The following is a 15,714-nucleotide window of genomic DNA, read 5'->3' as shown; positions in this document are numbered from 1 at the left end:
TGTCCCTAAACATATAAAAGTAATACCATAATAATCCAACTCTTTGTCATCTTGAGTATTGTTTGATATAACTCTAACCTTTCCCCACCTTCTGCATATCCCCATTGTTCCCTACTGGTCTGTCAGAAGTGCAGCAGCTCCTACAACAACATCTCCTCCTGCCTGACAATCAAATCCTGTTTTTGCCTCGCTGAATCTTCTGGCTCTGTCTTCCTGGACCAAATGTGTCATCCCAATGCTTCACAAGCCAAATCTCTGACTTTGGTTCCTATTGTGTAGTCATCAGTGCCAACCCCAGTGTTCTGTTCACTTGCTTTCCTTCACTCTTGCAGGCTGCTATGTTATCTCCCAGCCTGTGGGTATCTCCTTTTTCTAATTCAAGTTCTTCCTCAAAGCGCATTTCATTGGAGCCGTTGTCACTAGCCTGCCCTCACCATTCTGTTATTACTTACAGGCCCTTTAACAATAAAAGAAAAAGTAGAAAGCAAAAAGGAAACGAACAGAAACATTGTAAATTGTCACTTTCTCCGCATCTTCAAAAGAGTCATTTGACATCCGCTGTTCTTCAGAATAATGTGGGAGAGTGTTTGCCTTGCAGAGCACCACAAACAGTAGTGGTGCCTAACAAATATTGTTAATAACTAACTGGTCCTTTCTTCTAAGCACTCACTAGGAATTGTCTGTGTATAGGGGTTGTATAATCAGGCTGCTGTCTCAGGGGCCTGCTGTCAGTATCTCCATCCCTCTTGTGAGCAGCAGAAAATGACTATGTATTAATAATGAGCTATGAGATGCTTGAGATTCTCATCTCCTCACTAACGAGGAAAAGCCAAAGGAAATGTATGTAAAAGATCCTTGTCTGAAGCAAAGTCAAGATGCCGTTTTCATTTAGTTCTAAAAACACTTTAGACTCTTTGCTTGTATTGTATAACAAGCTGCTGTGGCATACACAGACAATGTGGGCAAGAAACAAAGGGGTCACTTACGTGGGACATGACTACCACCTCCTGAGGTACTCTGCTGCTAGGGGGAACCATAGTTATTCACTTGCTGGCTGAAGAAGTGGGATTCTGCTACCGACTTCAGCAGAAAGGGGAGTGTTGTCCGCACTTGTCATTTCAAAAGTTGGTCAATAAAGATATAAAGCCTTTTGAAAAGTTTGGCTCCAGTGCTGAACAAAATAGGTTACGGAAAGTGGCTGAAGAATTAGTTACTTCCATAAACGTGTTTTCAGCAGTAAGAGAGACCAGATCATTCAGTAGTTTTCCTCTTTCAGCATAAACCAGGGATTTGGTGAATGGCTTATCTGAAGACAAGGTCCTTTTTGCATCCAAATTCCATGGCAGGAAAATGTATGCCCACACTTCAATTCAATGTGGATTGTATTACAATATTACAATTAGCAATGTTTCAAATAGCTTCTCCCACCAGATCGGAGTATAGAGCAGCTATAGTAGCAGCTCCCTGGCGCAGTTCAGAACAGTAACAACCTTACTTACAGTGGAGTATGGACACCATAGGAACAAATGAACTTTTCAGCAAGGAGGGAACAATTGCAAAGAGCCTCTGAAAGTCCATTTGTGCTGCACCAAAATCTTTGTTCTTTAGTAAGAGTACCATTAAATTACATAACTCTCTTTATCTCAAGTAAGGAGTTTTCTCTTGGGTTGTGTTTTTAGTTGTGGTTTGTTTTGTTGTTGGGGGGGGAGGCAGTAGTTGGGTATTGGTTTTTTCCTCCACTGAAGGCTGCTACCAGCTATTCACACATTTTATCTTATAAAGAAAGCCTGTTTCTCCACAATCAGCCTGAATTCTCTTTTCCCTTTTCCCAAAGATTTAAAACACAGCAGTGCCAGAAACAGAAGCCTTCTTTCTGTGAAACTGCACTCTTTTTTTTCTCCTTTTCCTTTGTTTTGTTAAAAAAAAAAAAAAAAAGACTTCTGAACAGATTAGGAGTACATTTACTGGGGATATAAAAGCAGAGAATACCTAGTCTGAAAGTGTCTTTGCCACATTGCTGTTGTGGTCACTTGTAGTAATAGAAAGTACTCGGTTTCAGCAGCTCTTCTTTACGCATTCAATACAAATCTAAACAGCCATACCAGGTATGGGGAAGCTCTCAGGATTCAGCTTATTGATGCTGTCTGCAGTTCATGTTGGCAGAGTTCCCAGCAGAGGTTTTATATCCGAAGGTTATCGCTGTTAGCTTTGATCATATATACAATATCTCATTCCAAAGTGAGGGACAAACCCAAATATGTATATAACTTGCAATGGTAAAAACTACTCCAGTATCAAAAGGAGAAAAAAAAAATTTTTTGGTGGTATTTTACTTCATAAAGCAAATGATACACTGTTACTTAGGTCTGCAAGTAAGTTTTCTTGTCTGTTGCACATGAAACCTCTTGAGACACCGAACATGTGCTTTTGCTAGTAGGTATTAACATGCTTTGCTTCCCACTCCTGGGCAACTATTTCCATTAGATCCTAATACTTTAGGCAAGAGAGCGAAAGTAAGAGACACTGAGGGAGAGCAAATTCCTCTTGAATAACACCGCTTGTTTACAAACCTTCCACAGCCTGAACTAAGCCACTGGGAGGTCTCTAAATTAGCTATTGGAAAAAGTGTTTCAGGATGGTTTGTGTGGTAGAATGGAATTGATAATAAGTTGCTTGTCTGTACCCTGTGAGCTGATTAGCTCAGGAAGAGTACACACAGTGTTACAATTAGCATTCAAAGCCTATTCATCTGTACACTGACACACAGAACAGTCTCTGTGGGAGGCTTAACTGGGAGAATTATTCCTTCTTCTATGCTGTTTATAGTTAGTTGGGCTTTAAAGGATCCAAAGCCTTTAAAAGAGGCTTGGTCTTTGGGAAATCATTGAAGATGCTAGAAGCTGAAGTGCTTGGCAACTGGCAGAACTGAGAGCAACTGCTGTATTGCTCTCTATCAAGTCTGGTATTTTGCACTGCAAAAAATGATCAGTAACACATCTAAAATAATGTCACTAGTTAGTAGCCAAGACAATAAAATGTGTTAAATGTGACAATTGTTCCTGCAATGTTGCGGTTGCTAATAGATCTAAAAAACGCTAAGAAATGGAACAAATGATTGGCCCTGTAGTAATATTAATGTGCCCATAATTGCATATATAATAACAAGCATTTTTAGCCTGGCATCTAAACAAGAAATTAAAATTGAAATGAATGAGGCTGAAATACTATGGAGCACCACAGCTATGTGATTTCCTAACATGGGCTGTTGCATTAACAACACTTTTGCATGCAGTTTTATCCACACAAGGTCAAAGGCTGAACTTCCTTCTGCCCATACTGTAACTGTCAGTACTAGAGAAGGTTTACAGAAACCCAAAGGGTACTTACACTCTTTCCCCAACCAATTGCTACGCTGGGACCCCCAGAGCCCCCTATCCCTGAGTAATGTGCACAAAATAAGTTACCTTCAGACACAGTCAGCAGGCAAGCTTGGGGGACTGCCAGCCCTGCATGCAATGTTGCATTTTGATTTGTGCATCCTGGGAGCCAAGGTTTTCAAGGGCAGCATCTCCATGTGAGAATAGCTATGGGCCCTCCCAGTACTTGACAAGCTTCCCCTCAGCAACAAGGAAAGACAAAACCCTTAATGCTCTGGGGTGAAGTTGACCTAAAAACTCTCATGAACCCCCCAGTTAATTTGGATTTTGTTTGTCTTTTGATTTCAAGAGGATCTTGCTTGGTGTCTAGTTTGTTACTGCTGTGGTTCTTTGCTCTCCAGCTACTATGTTACTGTCGCATTGCAGGAGCCTGAGAGTTGTAAACGCGGGTCCCAAGGGTTGAGAATCCATCCAGGCCATGCCTGACACCAGACAGATGTGAGAGCTAGAAAGGTTGCTTGGTCAGCCAGCTTGTCCTTCTGCTCTTTGCAAGATTGCACCCTGCCTGTCTTTCTTCCCACAAACGCCTCACTGAATACATCTTTGAGTAGTACCAGGATGATACCCTCTTTGATAGTCTCTTTCAGACTCCAACTAGTTTTGGCATTCAGAAATACACTCTGAGCTTAGTCTCCGCTCTTCTTTCTTAGCTTGCTTCTGTGTCTTGGCATCTGCTGAGATTGAGTAATCCCCTTCCTTCATTTATATTTATATTTTGAAGGTATTTATAAATTGAAGCTATGGCCCCGTGAGTTTTCTTTTCTCTAGGTTATATTTATAGACCTTCTATAATCATCCCTTGTATTTTGTGCTTATCTTCCAATACACACGGTGTTTGTTAGCCATTCCATTGCTGCCTTTGCCTTTCCATGATTTTGCTTTGCATTATCCCCAAAGTGGTGATACTAGGACTCATTTGACTGTAACCTGGTTGATTGAAGATGATGCAGCCCCAGTTGATCTAATACATAATCTGTCAATACTCCAGCCTTGTAAAACATTCTTAAACAGTGGCTGTTTTCTTACCTTTTAGAAGCTTGCTGCTGTTTCTCTTGCTGCCTGGGACACGGACTGCCTCTAGCTGTCTGTACAGCAGTCAGCACAGTGGATTTCCAGTTGCCTCTGGATTCCTTTTGTGGTTCTGTAATGTGAGATAATTATAAATAAGGCAGCAATGACTGAAAAGTGAAAAATCAATCACAGAGCCAGAATCTCACCAGCTCTGCTTTTGTAAGGATCTTAATTTTCACACTGAGCATTCCCAAACTGCTGTAACTGTAAGAGAGTTAGAACTGAAGGTGATAATGATATGGACTGGTGCAGATTTCCCTGAACCATATGTGAGATCAGCAATCTAGACTCATAAATTCAGTTCAGTAGCTGTGAAAGAGCCTTGAATTATTTAGTTTACTTGTCCGGTGAGAACTCAGAATTATTAAACTTTTGCCAACTACTGCATGTACAGGGTTTTTTTGCACAAAATTAGATTTTCCTTGTGTGTAGTTGGCATATTTTTAAACACACATGGTCAGTCATCTTTCTACCCTCTCACTTATTTTGAGTTCATTTTATAAATTTGTCTCCTGTTTCCCCCAAATAACTCCCCTCTAACTTTTCCTCCAAGTTTCAGAAAGAGCCTTGATCATATCTTCATGTTTATTCTGACCTTAAAATATCTTGACTTAAGAATTTTTCTGTGTGGTAATGCAAGCTAGATTCAAGAAAGAAGAATATATAATCTCCCTCTTAGTTAATGGATTTCTTTTTTTAACTTCTCAGAACAAGTAAAAACTTGTTCTGAAATACTGGGGCTGTCTATCACGTCTGTCTGGGCTTTCGTCTGGTGAGAAGGCATTTTCTTAAGTCATATCAAAAGGAAGACATTGCTTTAATTTCAGTACTGAAGATCCAGCTGTTGTTCTTGTTGTTCTTGTTGTCTTCACTCATGAGAAGCAGTTGCAATTCAGGAGCTGAGATTTACATGGACCCTTACAGAATCTAGGAGATGAGTGGCACATTAGGAGTATACTGATTTCTTAAGCACACTTTTCAAAGGGTAACCTGGCCCACAAGTAGCAAAGGTAATATGTGCTTGCTAAAAGATTTAGGGATTTTTTTCTTTCAACTCAAAAATTTAGATGAGTCATAAAAACATATTCAGTATCAACAAATCTCATTGACCCATCAGAAAACACAGTGAAAGCACTTGCTTCAGCAGAGGGGAGGATGGCACAGTGACAATATCAGTATGCTCCTGAGCCTGCACATCCCATGCTGTTTTAACTTTCTGAGCTGCCTTGTGACTCTGAGTGAGGGCTTAGGTTAGAAGCCATAAAAGTCCAGTGACGTGTATAATTGAAAGCTTGGAAACTCTCAACCAGTGATTTCAGTGACTAGTATGCCTGTAAGATTAACTTACCCTTTATAGGGGAACATCACTGCAAAAGGCTGTTTACATTATCAAATGGAATATTTTATACTAGAGTAAGTAGTTTCCAAGCATCATCATCCAAGGCTACATTTTAAAAGTGTAGTCTCTTATGTGTGCAAAAGCATAATGGTGGTAGAGCACATTTTGTGAATTCATCATTGCTGGCAAACCTGGGGGATGTTTGCCGAATTCTGATGGTGTTAATAGGAGCAATAAGCTAATGACATAAAATAAGAACATCACTAGATGAGGAAACCAAGGGTCATCTGCCTAGTAGGCTATTTGTTTAAGGAGATGCTTCTTCAAGGTTGGAAATATGTTTCAAAACTTCAGAAAAATACTTGGAATAAAAGCCTCCAATCTGCCACCACTTCATCTCTAGAACTCTAAGGTGCTGCTGTAAGAATAAGGTGGGGAGATGCTGTGTGAGCTGCTCTGCAGTACCATAATATCTCTGCTTGCTTCTGTAGCTAAAAAACCAAAGCCCCTTTTCCCCCACATTTGTTGTTGAGAAGTGGTAACCTAAATGTAGAACAAATGAAGTGTGCTATCACTAAGGGATTTCCAAAAGGGCATTATACTAGTAACTGTAAAAGCTGTGTGTGGTAGACTGAAAAACACACAAATCCCCTTGTTTTATGCTGTTACAGCTTTGACAGGCCCTCTCTTGGGTTGGTTGCTCCTAAAATGCATTAATTCTAGCACTTAAGCTCCCATGCTCAGTGAAATAGAGGCATGAACTGACCTTTCCAGAAGGAAAAGGTTAATGTCGAAAAACACTGATTTCAGCAATCCATCTTCTCAAGGTAACCCTAGAGTTTATGGTTTGCTTAATTATAGAGTGTTGCTGTTCCCTTGAAAAATAAATTTTGTTCTAAAGTGATCTATGTAGCTGAACCAGTATTCCCACTCATAACTGTTTAAGTTTTAATTGTCTGTTAATCGTCTGTCTCATCTGATAGCATGGAGCAGATGCTGAGATGCACCTGCATCTTGGATGATGCTGAGGTGGCAGTCAAAGAGAGTTCTCATACAATCTTTCTGGTAGTTCTTGCCTATGGTCATTCTGGGAGGAACCTGACAACACTGTGACTATCATAAATGGGATAACATGATGTTCTTATCCTCTTTGCATCAGTTGTTTCAGTTACTCCAATTAAATAACAGTGATGTTAATCACAACTGTGTCACATAAAGAACTTCAGTTGGGGGTTGAACAGTAAATCTGAGCAAAGGGGAACTTGGGATCAGTATTAGGACCAATTCTTTACAGGAAATGTATCTAGCAGAAAAGTTTCACCAGAGAAACGGTGAAACCTCATTGCTTCAGTTACCTGAAGTGACTAGACAGGGCTCTTGAGCAATGCTGTAGGAAATGATTTTCCATTGACAATTCAGAAGCATGACCTTCTCTAACAGCGTGTATCTCTGCTTGATATCCTCTGAATCTGGCTTTTCCAGCAAGCTAGACAGCCACATCTGAGGAAAGTGGACCTCATGACACCTGAAAGAGGCCCTGGGCCTTGAAGCTAAGTGACAAGGAAATACTTCATGTCTGCCAAAAACCTCGAAAGTGTCCCTTGGGGCTGCTCTGCCGTTCTGCATGAAGCAAGACCTGAATTTGCAGGTCCTCCTGCTCCAGATAACCCAGCTTCCTCCTTTTCGATGAGCATGTAATGGACATATGGGTGAAGTATAGGCCACTACACAGCTCCAAAAGTTCAACAGAAATACCAATACAAGGGTATTTCATTTACTGGTTAGTGTGGTGTTCTGTGGCCACAAAGATCACTGCACCATTCATTGCTTTGCCTTGTGTTGCTTTAAATGACTGGGGCTAAATACGCTTCCAACAGCTTCCATCAGGAGATTATTTTGCAGTTTAATGGAGTGCTAGGACATCCCTCCTGATACCATCTGACTTCTGTCTTTTCTTTGCTCAGCTTCATCCCATTAATTTTACTTAAAAAAAATAAAAATCTTTTACAGCTTTGTGTTTTTACATGCTCTGAATATTTTTTAGGCTGTTCTCATAGTCCCCAAGTAGACATTACTGGGATATAGTTTGTTCTTCCTTCTTGCAAACTACACGCTGCATTTAATTGTAAGCCTGTGATTACTGTGAAGATAATAAAAAGTCATTTAAATTAGAACTGATTGGAAAATATAGCCATGGGACAAGAAACCAACAGGAATGCTAGGCCAGATCCAGTAAAGCTTTTAGGCTGTTAATTTTCAGTGAGATAGCCGGCATTGGTGCGAAAGTGGGACTCTGTGAAGGAGGTAAAAGCCTATGTTAGGAGATGGGATCTCACCTGCTTTGTTGGACACAAGCCTTTGTATTTCCATACATTGGAAGTCTTCTTATTTTCTGGAAGTATGTCAGAGCAGGAAGCCCTGGTTGCGGCATACATGGGGACAGCCATTTGCTGCCTTTCAGCAGGACTGTGGGGGGATCACAGCTACATGTAAGGCCATCACAGGCTGAGGGCTGGTGCTATACATATTTCCTCATCTGTAGGTTAATGACCATATAGAAAAAAAAAGCTCTGGCAACTGACTGAGGAGTAGGAGGCAGAAGCAGCCCTGATCTGCAGCCCAGGAAAGGACGATGGGCACAGAAGATGGCTTTCAACAAAAAGGAGCACTGATCAGCCCAATGTGTTATTTCTTACATGTGTGTAGTAGCATCATGACAGTAGGCATGCCTACTCTACTGCTTCTGTTAAAAGTCTTCATTATATGCCTAGGAATTTGAGAAGGTTTGGGGGTATAAATCTGTTTGAAACTGCTAAAAGGCAAATTGCCGGTTTGAACAGGAACCAATTCACAACCTGGCTTGCAAACCAGGAGGCCTAAAGCTTACACAAAGTACCAAGAAAGCATTCCAAAAGGAAAAAAGTGATTGTGGCAGAGGTGGATACACAATGGCAGGCAGGCTTGGAGGATATGCAACAGTTTTCCAAACACTATGACAGTGTAAAGTACATCTTAACACTGACAGTCATATTATCCAAGCCAGCCTGAGCTGTTGGTCTAGAAGGCAAAAGGGGTTCTGGAATAACCAGGGCCTTTAAAGCAATTTTTAGGAGGGAGTGCATGCATCAGAAATTGCAGACTGGTCAGGAAGAAGCATTTTGAACGAACCTTTAAATTAGCTGGAAAAGCAGTATAGTGATCACCGTTGTGTTATTTGTAATGTTACTTCCCCATATCCAACTGGTCAGTGCTCCTACATGACCACTCCAGCGCAGGCAGCATCCATCACTTCTTGTACTATGTACAAAACATCTCCTGTCTTACTATGTGACCATTTCTGCATCTGCAGGAACAGTTTATACTGACATCTTATCTGTGCACAGGTTGGTCAGTTTTGCAGCAGGAACCACCTGAAGGAGTTTCTGAATGCCCAAATCCTCCATCCGTGGTGCTAATCACAGCAAGACACACAGATTATGCCTATAGATCAATCTAGTTGAAGCAGGAGATGGCATGGGGAATCTTCAGGACTTTGAAATTCCCATCTGTGGAGCTCTTGTGACAAGTAGTCAAGTGGTTGTTTGTGCCACTGTCCACAAGTTCAGCCAGTGACCTGGTCTTCAGTAGGCCCTGGCACTGGTCTGGTGTCTCTTCATTGCAGAGACCCACTGGGAAGCTCCTGTCCCAGCCTGGCCTGACCAGCCACGCTTCTCAGGAGTCAGGGAGCTGTAGGATGATGCTGCCTGGCTGTGATACTGGGACTGGCCAGCTTCAAGCACATGCTGGAACCTGTAAATAGAGGCAGGAAGGTCAGCAACATGGCCACATGCCCCTGGGGCAGAAGAGGCCAGAGTGGTTTCCCAGTCCTCCTGGGGCAGAGAAGCTCTGGCCAAGGGGGATCCACAGAGAATGAGGTTTCCTCCTACCAGTGCCCAGGCCAGCACAGTCGTCACACTCACACGTGGCTAATGTGTTCCTCAAGGTGAAGCAGTGTGCAGTGCTGGTGCGTGCCTTTGGCAGCATGGGAGGAGCAGAGGACCAAGTGTCATGGCCTGTGAAAGCAGATGGGTTGGTGGTCACAGCAGACAGGGTCGGCAGGGCTGGAAGCTGTCAAGGACAAAGCAACCCAAACAAGGGGGTGTCCAGCACAGGGCACTAAGCTGGCCCCAACTGTGTGCTGAGAGACCTTGCTCCCAGAGCCGTTGGTGAGGTGAAGAGCCTGGGCATAGTCCCAGGGATGTCCTCCATCACGTGGAGGACCATGTGGTCAGTGTTGGCAGAAACATCCTTCTTCCCTTCACAGCTCAGCATCCCTGTGGGAAAGAGCTGTCCTTCTCCCTGTCCCTCTTTGCAAGACCTTCAGAGATCTGGCCAGACCAGGACTGAAACAGTCTTAGAACTCTTCATGCTTTTGGGGTACCATTTCACTGTTTAATGGGAATGTTGCTGTACTTCCTGGAGACCAGCCGTGGGGAGATTTTTCTCTTCAATTGTCCTATGTACTTCCTTGCAGGTCAAACTGAACTTTAAAAAAATGATGATGTTTCAAAGATTGCTATTTTAAATAGAGGGTTTTTTTCCTGTGTTGATTTTTTAAAGATTCCATCTTTTGAAAACCCTTTTCCATTTTACATTTTCATGAAAATAAAATTTTCATGAGAAATGTTCATTTCAATGAGCCTGGTCAGATGACACAAGCTTCCCATCAAATGCAGTGATTTTAAGATGAGTCAGAGAAACATGGAGAAAAACAACACGTGAAGATTACAAACAATAAATTGGAAAAACACAATTTAAAAATATTTGGCTGGTTTTGTTTTTTTTTAAAAGAAATCTATACTTGGTTTGTTCCTTTTATTGTAATGAACATGTGCCAAATAATGTCTTTATCTTCTTTTCTGAGTTTCTGGTATCTCTGACTGAAATCATATTTTGCTACAAAACTGGCTTGTGCTTTCCTGAACAAGACCGTGTGTTTTTTCTGGGTATCTGGATCTATCCGACTTTGTACAAGCACAGCTTTAACCGTGAGGGACCCAAGGGCACCAGCACAGCCCCAGTGTCCCTGCCCAGCCCAGGACCCCACCTCAGCTGCCTGCCACCCCCAGTCCCTGCCTCTGCGATGCTGCAGCAGTGCTAGCCTCCAGCTCCCCACAGCCCTGTCCTGCCTGGCCTTGGGCTACCTCCCAGCCTAGCCTTGGCCTGTCCATGTCCCCTCCCCCGATTCCCCCTGGCCTGTCCTGCTCCCTGCCTGGGATGGTGGGATGTGCCCTGCTGAGCCCCATGGGGAACCTCCGCTGCCCTCAGAGCTGCTGACCCTTTCTGTGCCCTGATGATTATCTTGTTTTCATTTTAGTAGCCTGCCAAAGGTGTGTAATAAGATGCAAAATTAAGATGAAGAGCTGTTGAGACCCAAAGGGATGTGTGCTTGGGGCTGCCCTGCCTCTCCTGTGTATCTCCATTGCAGTTGTCCATGCCTTCTTTCTTATCATCTACTTTCTCTTAAAACCCAGGTTGGCTGGGTGCTGGAAGGGGTACACCCTGCTGCTTGCACCTCCTCCTGTCTGGCTTTTCAAGCCATCAAGCACAGTAATTTAGACACCTGCTTTCCAATGTCACTGCAACAATGCCTCTAATCCCAACTGTGGTTTAAAATGCCTTGGTTCCTTTCTTGGTGCTATGACAAACTCCTGGTGCTCAGTGGTAGAAAAAAAAGTGCATGATTTTGCTGCAATTTGTGTCTTTCAAATGAGAAAATATTTGTGCTTTGAGACCTCAAGAAAATTCTGATGTGGCACTTCAGGGCATGCAACAAATACTGAATGGTGTCTATTTTAGGAGCCTCCAACCTTTGCCAGCCCAGGCATGGATACCCAGGAAACAGCGTGCTGCTGCATTGGATGTTGTGTTTTGCTCTTCATTCCTGTCTTGACTTCAGCATTTTAATTTCCTACTGCTGTTACCAAAATGACATCGAGAGTTCTTCACCCAAGCCAGCATTTCTCACCACATGAGCTATACAGAAAAGATTACTGTGCCAAGTGCTGGCAGTGTCCCAAGGTTTTTTGCTGTGTCAGGACATCAGCCCTCTTATTCTTGAAAAGGCTTAAAAACAAACACGTTTCCTCATTACCATCTTAGTTCTATAGAAGCTGCCAGCACAGACTGACATGATCTTCTGTATTAGACCTTTCAACTCCTTTAGCATTCTTGTGATCTTTTCATTGGGTGTTGCAAGGTGCATTTTACTTTGCTCTGATTCTTGTGCTTAAAACCTGTTTCTGTGAACTCTGAGTGTATATGAAACATCTTTCCTCCTTTCAGTTTCCACAGCCTTACCCTCTTTCCACTGGGAAAAAAATAAAGGAGAATGTTCTAACTTGTTTTAGTAGTATCAGCTGAGAGTTTTCTGCAAATTGGAGGGGTGCAAACAGGTTCTCATCTATTCATAAGCCAGGAAAAGTGAAATAATATCTCACTTTCATTCTGACAGTTGAACCCATGAGAGCTAAAGTGTACCTGTGAAACTAATCCTAGGTAACTCTTAAACAAAAATGTACAGACAAGTAAGTGTCTGCTTGTGATTTTACCATTTGGTTAGTGACCCAGCTCATTCATTTGTGGGGGCAGTAAGAACATGCAGTATTCGATTCCCTTTGGGGTAGCTGTGTGAGAGCCTTTTGGTTTCAGTCAGAATCTTAGTGCCACTTCAGCCTGGTAGTGAACAAGCAGATGCTTTATGTTTGCATCGTTACATAAACTTCAATTGTATTATATTGTCAGAAGTTAAACGTGAATGCCTTAAGTATAAAAAGAAACAAGTATTGTACTTTTTCAGCAGAATTAGAACTAATATAACAAATATGCACCCTGTGTAGTGCTTTCTGCATTAAGGGGATTTAACACAAGCATGATTGGTTTCAGGTGGTCAAACAATAACAACGCAGAACAGAATTCTTGCATGATGGCACAAGTTACTTGGAACTACCTCTTTGCTGGGCCCTTGCGTATTTTTTAGCAAGTAGTTTTTTTATGGAAAACATGCTTTTTCTCTTATGTAAGCATCTTCCCAGCAGATACTTTCTTGCTTCAAGAGCAACAACAACTTTGTTCTATTCTGGTCTCCAGAACTCTTAAGGGTATTATTTTCCCACAAGACCAGTGAGTTAAATTGCCTGCCATGACACATCTGAAAATTATTCTGTTCCCAAAGAGTGTGTATGAAGCCACTCTCTTAGAAGCAGCAATCCTTTAAACCACTTGAAGTTGCATCTTTTGGATCGCTACTTACGGAACAATTGTTCCGGGGATTTTTGCTGTACGATTTTGGGAATTTTTCAGTTAGTTTTCATTTATTTTTGTCTTGCATCTTTGAATAAACTGGTGACATTTCTCAAGGACTGACCAGTACTATATTGAAGACCATATGCAAGTAGCCTTTTTATGAAAAACTTAAAATGTGAACATCAGGAGATCAGAAACTGAAAAATTATATTTCTCTCAGCTTTTCTAATTAATTACAAAATGGACAGATTGAGTGAGTAAACTGTCTGAAGTGGCTGTTATGTGGTTTTTTGAGATTTCTTTTAGGAACTGCAGGAGAAAAGTTATGTAACTACAAAAAAAAAGTGGGAAAACCACTTAAAGCAGTGAAATTCTGATTTATAAATTGTTTCACCAGAAGCAATAGTGACTTGTACTTTCGTTTCTTTTACAGGAGATAAATCTGAGGTTGTTTGGCTCAGGCACAGCTCTTCCTGGGGAAAAAAAGGCCAAAAGCCAATTCACAGAAAGACGAGTTGAATACTAAAATTCAAGATGACAATCTGACAGCCACTTGGCATCTGCTCTCAGATGGCAGCCAGCTGGCTTCTCACAACAGTATATGCACCAGAAACATTGCTAGGAAGAGCTTGCTGAGAAAGTCAATGCAGCACATGCATAGATGCAGCACCTCCTGTAAAGCTCCTCTTGTGTGAAGCCCAGTGAGTTGGTGCATCACAGCAGTGCTGCTCTAGCACTTGTGTCTTTCCTCACAACACACGCGTCCCCCATTATCTATAAGGAATTAACAGAGTAGTGACAATCACTAATCAATAATGACCACCTGTTTTTGTGGGTGCCATCCTGCTAATATACAACAGTATTATAAAGCTTTATGCAATACAGGGGCAACCATTTGCCTGCAAGGGCAATGTGACTGTTGGACGAAGGCTTCAGACTGTTGGCTCTGTGGAAGTGGAATTGCTTTTGTTTGCACAGTGCCTGGCACAAGATGAACTCACCTATCATTGTGGTTCATAGTGCCAGTACAGTTACGATTAGACCTTCTATTGGGAGAAGGAGAAAGTTTCCATCCCTGTTCTGCTCTAGAGACAGGATGAAAAACAATGGGTATACGAATCTGTCATACTCTGCCTTGCCATGGGGACACCTCGCACCCCTATTCTCAGGTCCCAGTGACTACAGTGCTGAAAACGTGCTAGTGGCAGTGGTGTGTACTTTTTACCTGTAAGCCATTGTTCCCGCTAAAGTGTAAAAATGAGAGCAGGGAGAAATGTCTGCATCTGCAAACAAAGACCTTATTGCATTAAGATGGATCAAAGAAATCTAAACAGGTGCTGAATGTGTATCAGCTTCAGGTCTTTTCCTACATCCTATCTGCACCAGCTTTTTCAAGTGCTCTTGTTTTTGGCTCTGAGAATGCCTGCTCTACCTCTGGTTTACTGGTAGCTGTCACAGCCACACAATCCATCATTTTAAGTATTTGTATTATCATGAATTCAATGTAGAACACTGAGAGCTTGCCACTTCTGGCAATTAACTTGAGATAAATAAAAGTGGTAAGAGGAGGCATTAAGTTACCCACCTGCAGAAGGCTGGCTCAGCGCTGAGTGCTCTCAACAGATGAGTGCAGCTGAGGAAGTGCTAATTGCAATGTATTTCTCACATTCTTTTTGTTGATGCACAAAAGATTGAGGAAATGGGAAGAAAAGGAAAATGCCTCTGTCTTTTGAGTCATAGTGGAAAATATGCAGGAGTTGGGCTTTAGAAGAACACTGGTTATTCTCAGAATCTGCAGGAAAAGGATTCGCTAAGAACAGGGGAACAGGCAGAGAACTGATGCCATGAATAGAAATCTCCATCTGTGCTCTGGCCACGGTCCAGGCTGTATGACATAGCTTACATGATACAGTGCCCATTTGGATTATTTATATAACACCATAGGTGCTATGAGTATTGTAGGAAGATGAACTGCGTGACCTGCGAGTCTCGTGCTGAGAGTGAGACAGACACAATCCAATGATTAATTGTAAGGTGCAAACACGGGAAAGGGCAGCACTGAATCAGGTGAGAAACAAAGCTCAGGTAAAGAAGCAAATGCTGATCATAAAAATGGCATGAGAAAAGGCAGAGGGTTGCTAGGTGGAGACAAAGTGCTGCTAAGTAAGGGAGGCAAGGGTAAGGAGTGAGAGTAGGAGGGAAAGAACAGTGAGATTAGGCAGAGCTATGCGTCTCTGGGAAGAGAAGTCACTAAAACTGTGAACTTGGAAGAAAACAGGAAACTGGGTTACAGGGGTGATGGACTGTAATACACATGTATAGTATGCAGCTGGTTAAGCAGAAAATCTGACTTGGGATACAATCTTTTCAAAAGCCATGGGCGAAGAAGAGAGGCAGGATAAAGACAAAAGCGTTTGGAAGAGATTCAACCAGTGCAGTAAATGCCTGGCACAATGAGAGCTATGTGAGCTGGTTGGCACTGCTCACTTGGGGTGGGGTGGGGTGGCTTCGGATGAGCAGCATTCGTGGGGCGGGAGGGAAATGCAATGTGCTAGCGTCCCTGTGGCCATAGTTAACGGGAGT

General features: G+C 42.3%; 1 long non-coding RNA gene across 2 annotated transcripts in view; it reads left to right on the top strand.

The window, feature by feature from the left end:
- LOC114014665 (uncharacterized) overlaps nucleotides 1-15,714 on the top strand; it is a 97,801-nt gene that overhangs the window by 68,840 nt on the left and 13,247 nt on the right. Inside the window, exon 7 of one of the 2 annotated variants that reach the window (XR_008731522.1) lies at nucleotides 7,330-7,676. The exons of the other annotated variant lie outside the window; for it this stretch is intronic. This is a non-coding gene — a long non-coding RNA (uncharacterized LOC114014665). Of the gene's footprint in view, nucleotides 1-7,329; nucleotides 7,677-15,714 lie in introns of those variants that run through there. 2 annotated transcript variants of the gene reach the window in all.

This window comes from Falco cherrug, chromosome 3 (genome assembly GCF_023634085.1).
Source record: "Falco cherrug isolate bFalChe1 chromosome 3, bFalChe1.pri, whole genome shotgun sequence".
Classification (NCBI taxonomy): Eukaryota; Metazoa; Chordata; class Aves; order Falconiformes; family Falconidae; genus Falco; species Falco cherrug.
The sequence above is the reverse complement of the archived record's forward strand: the minus strand, read 5'-3'. Positions and strand labels throughout refer to the sequence as shown.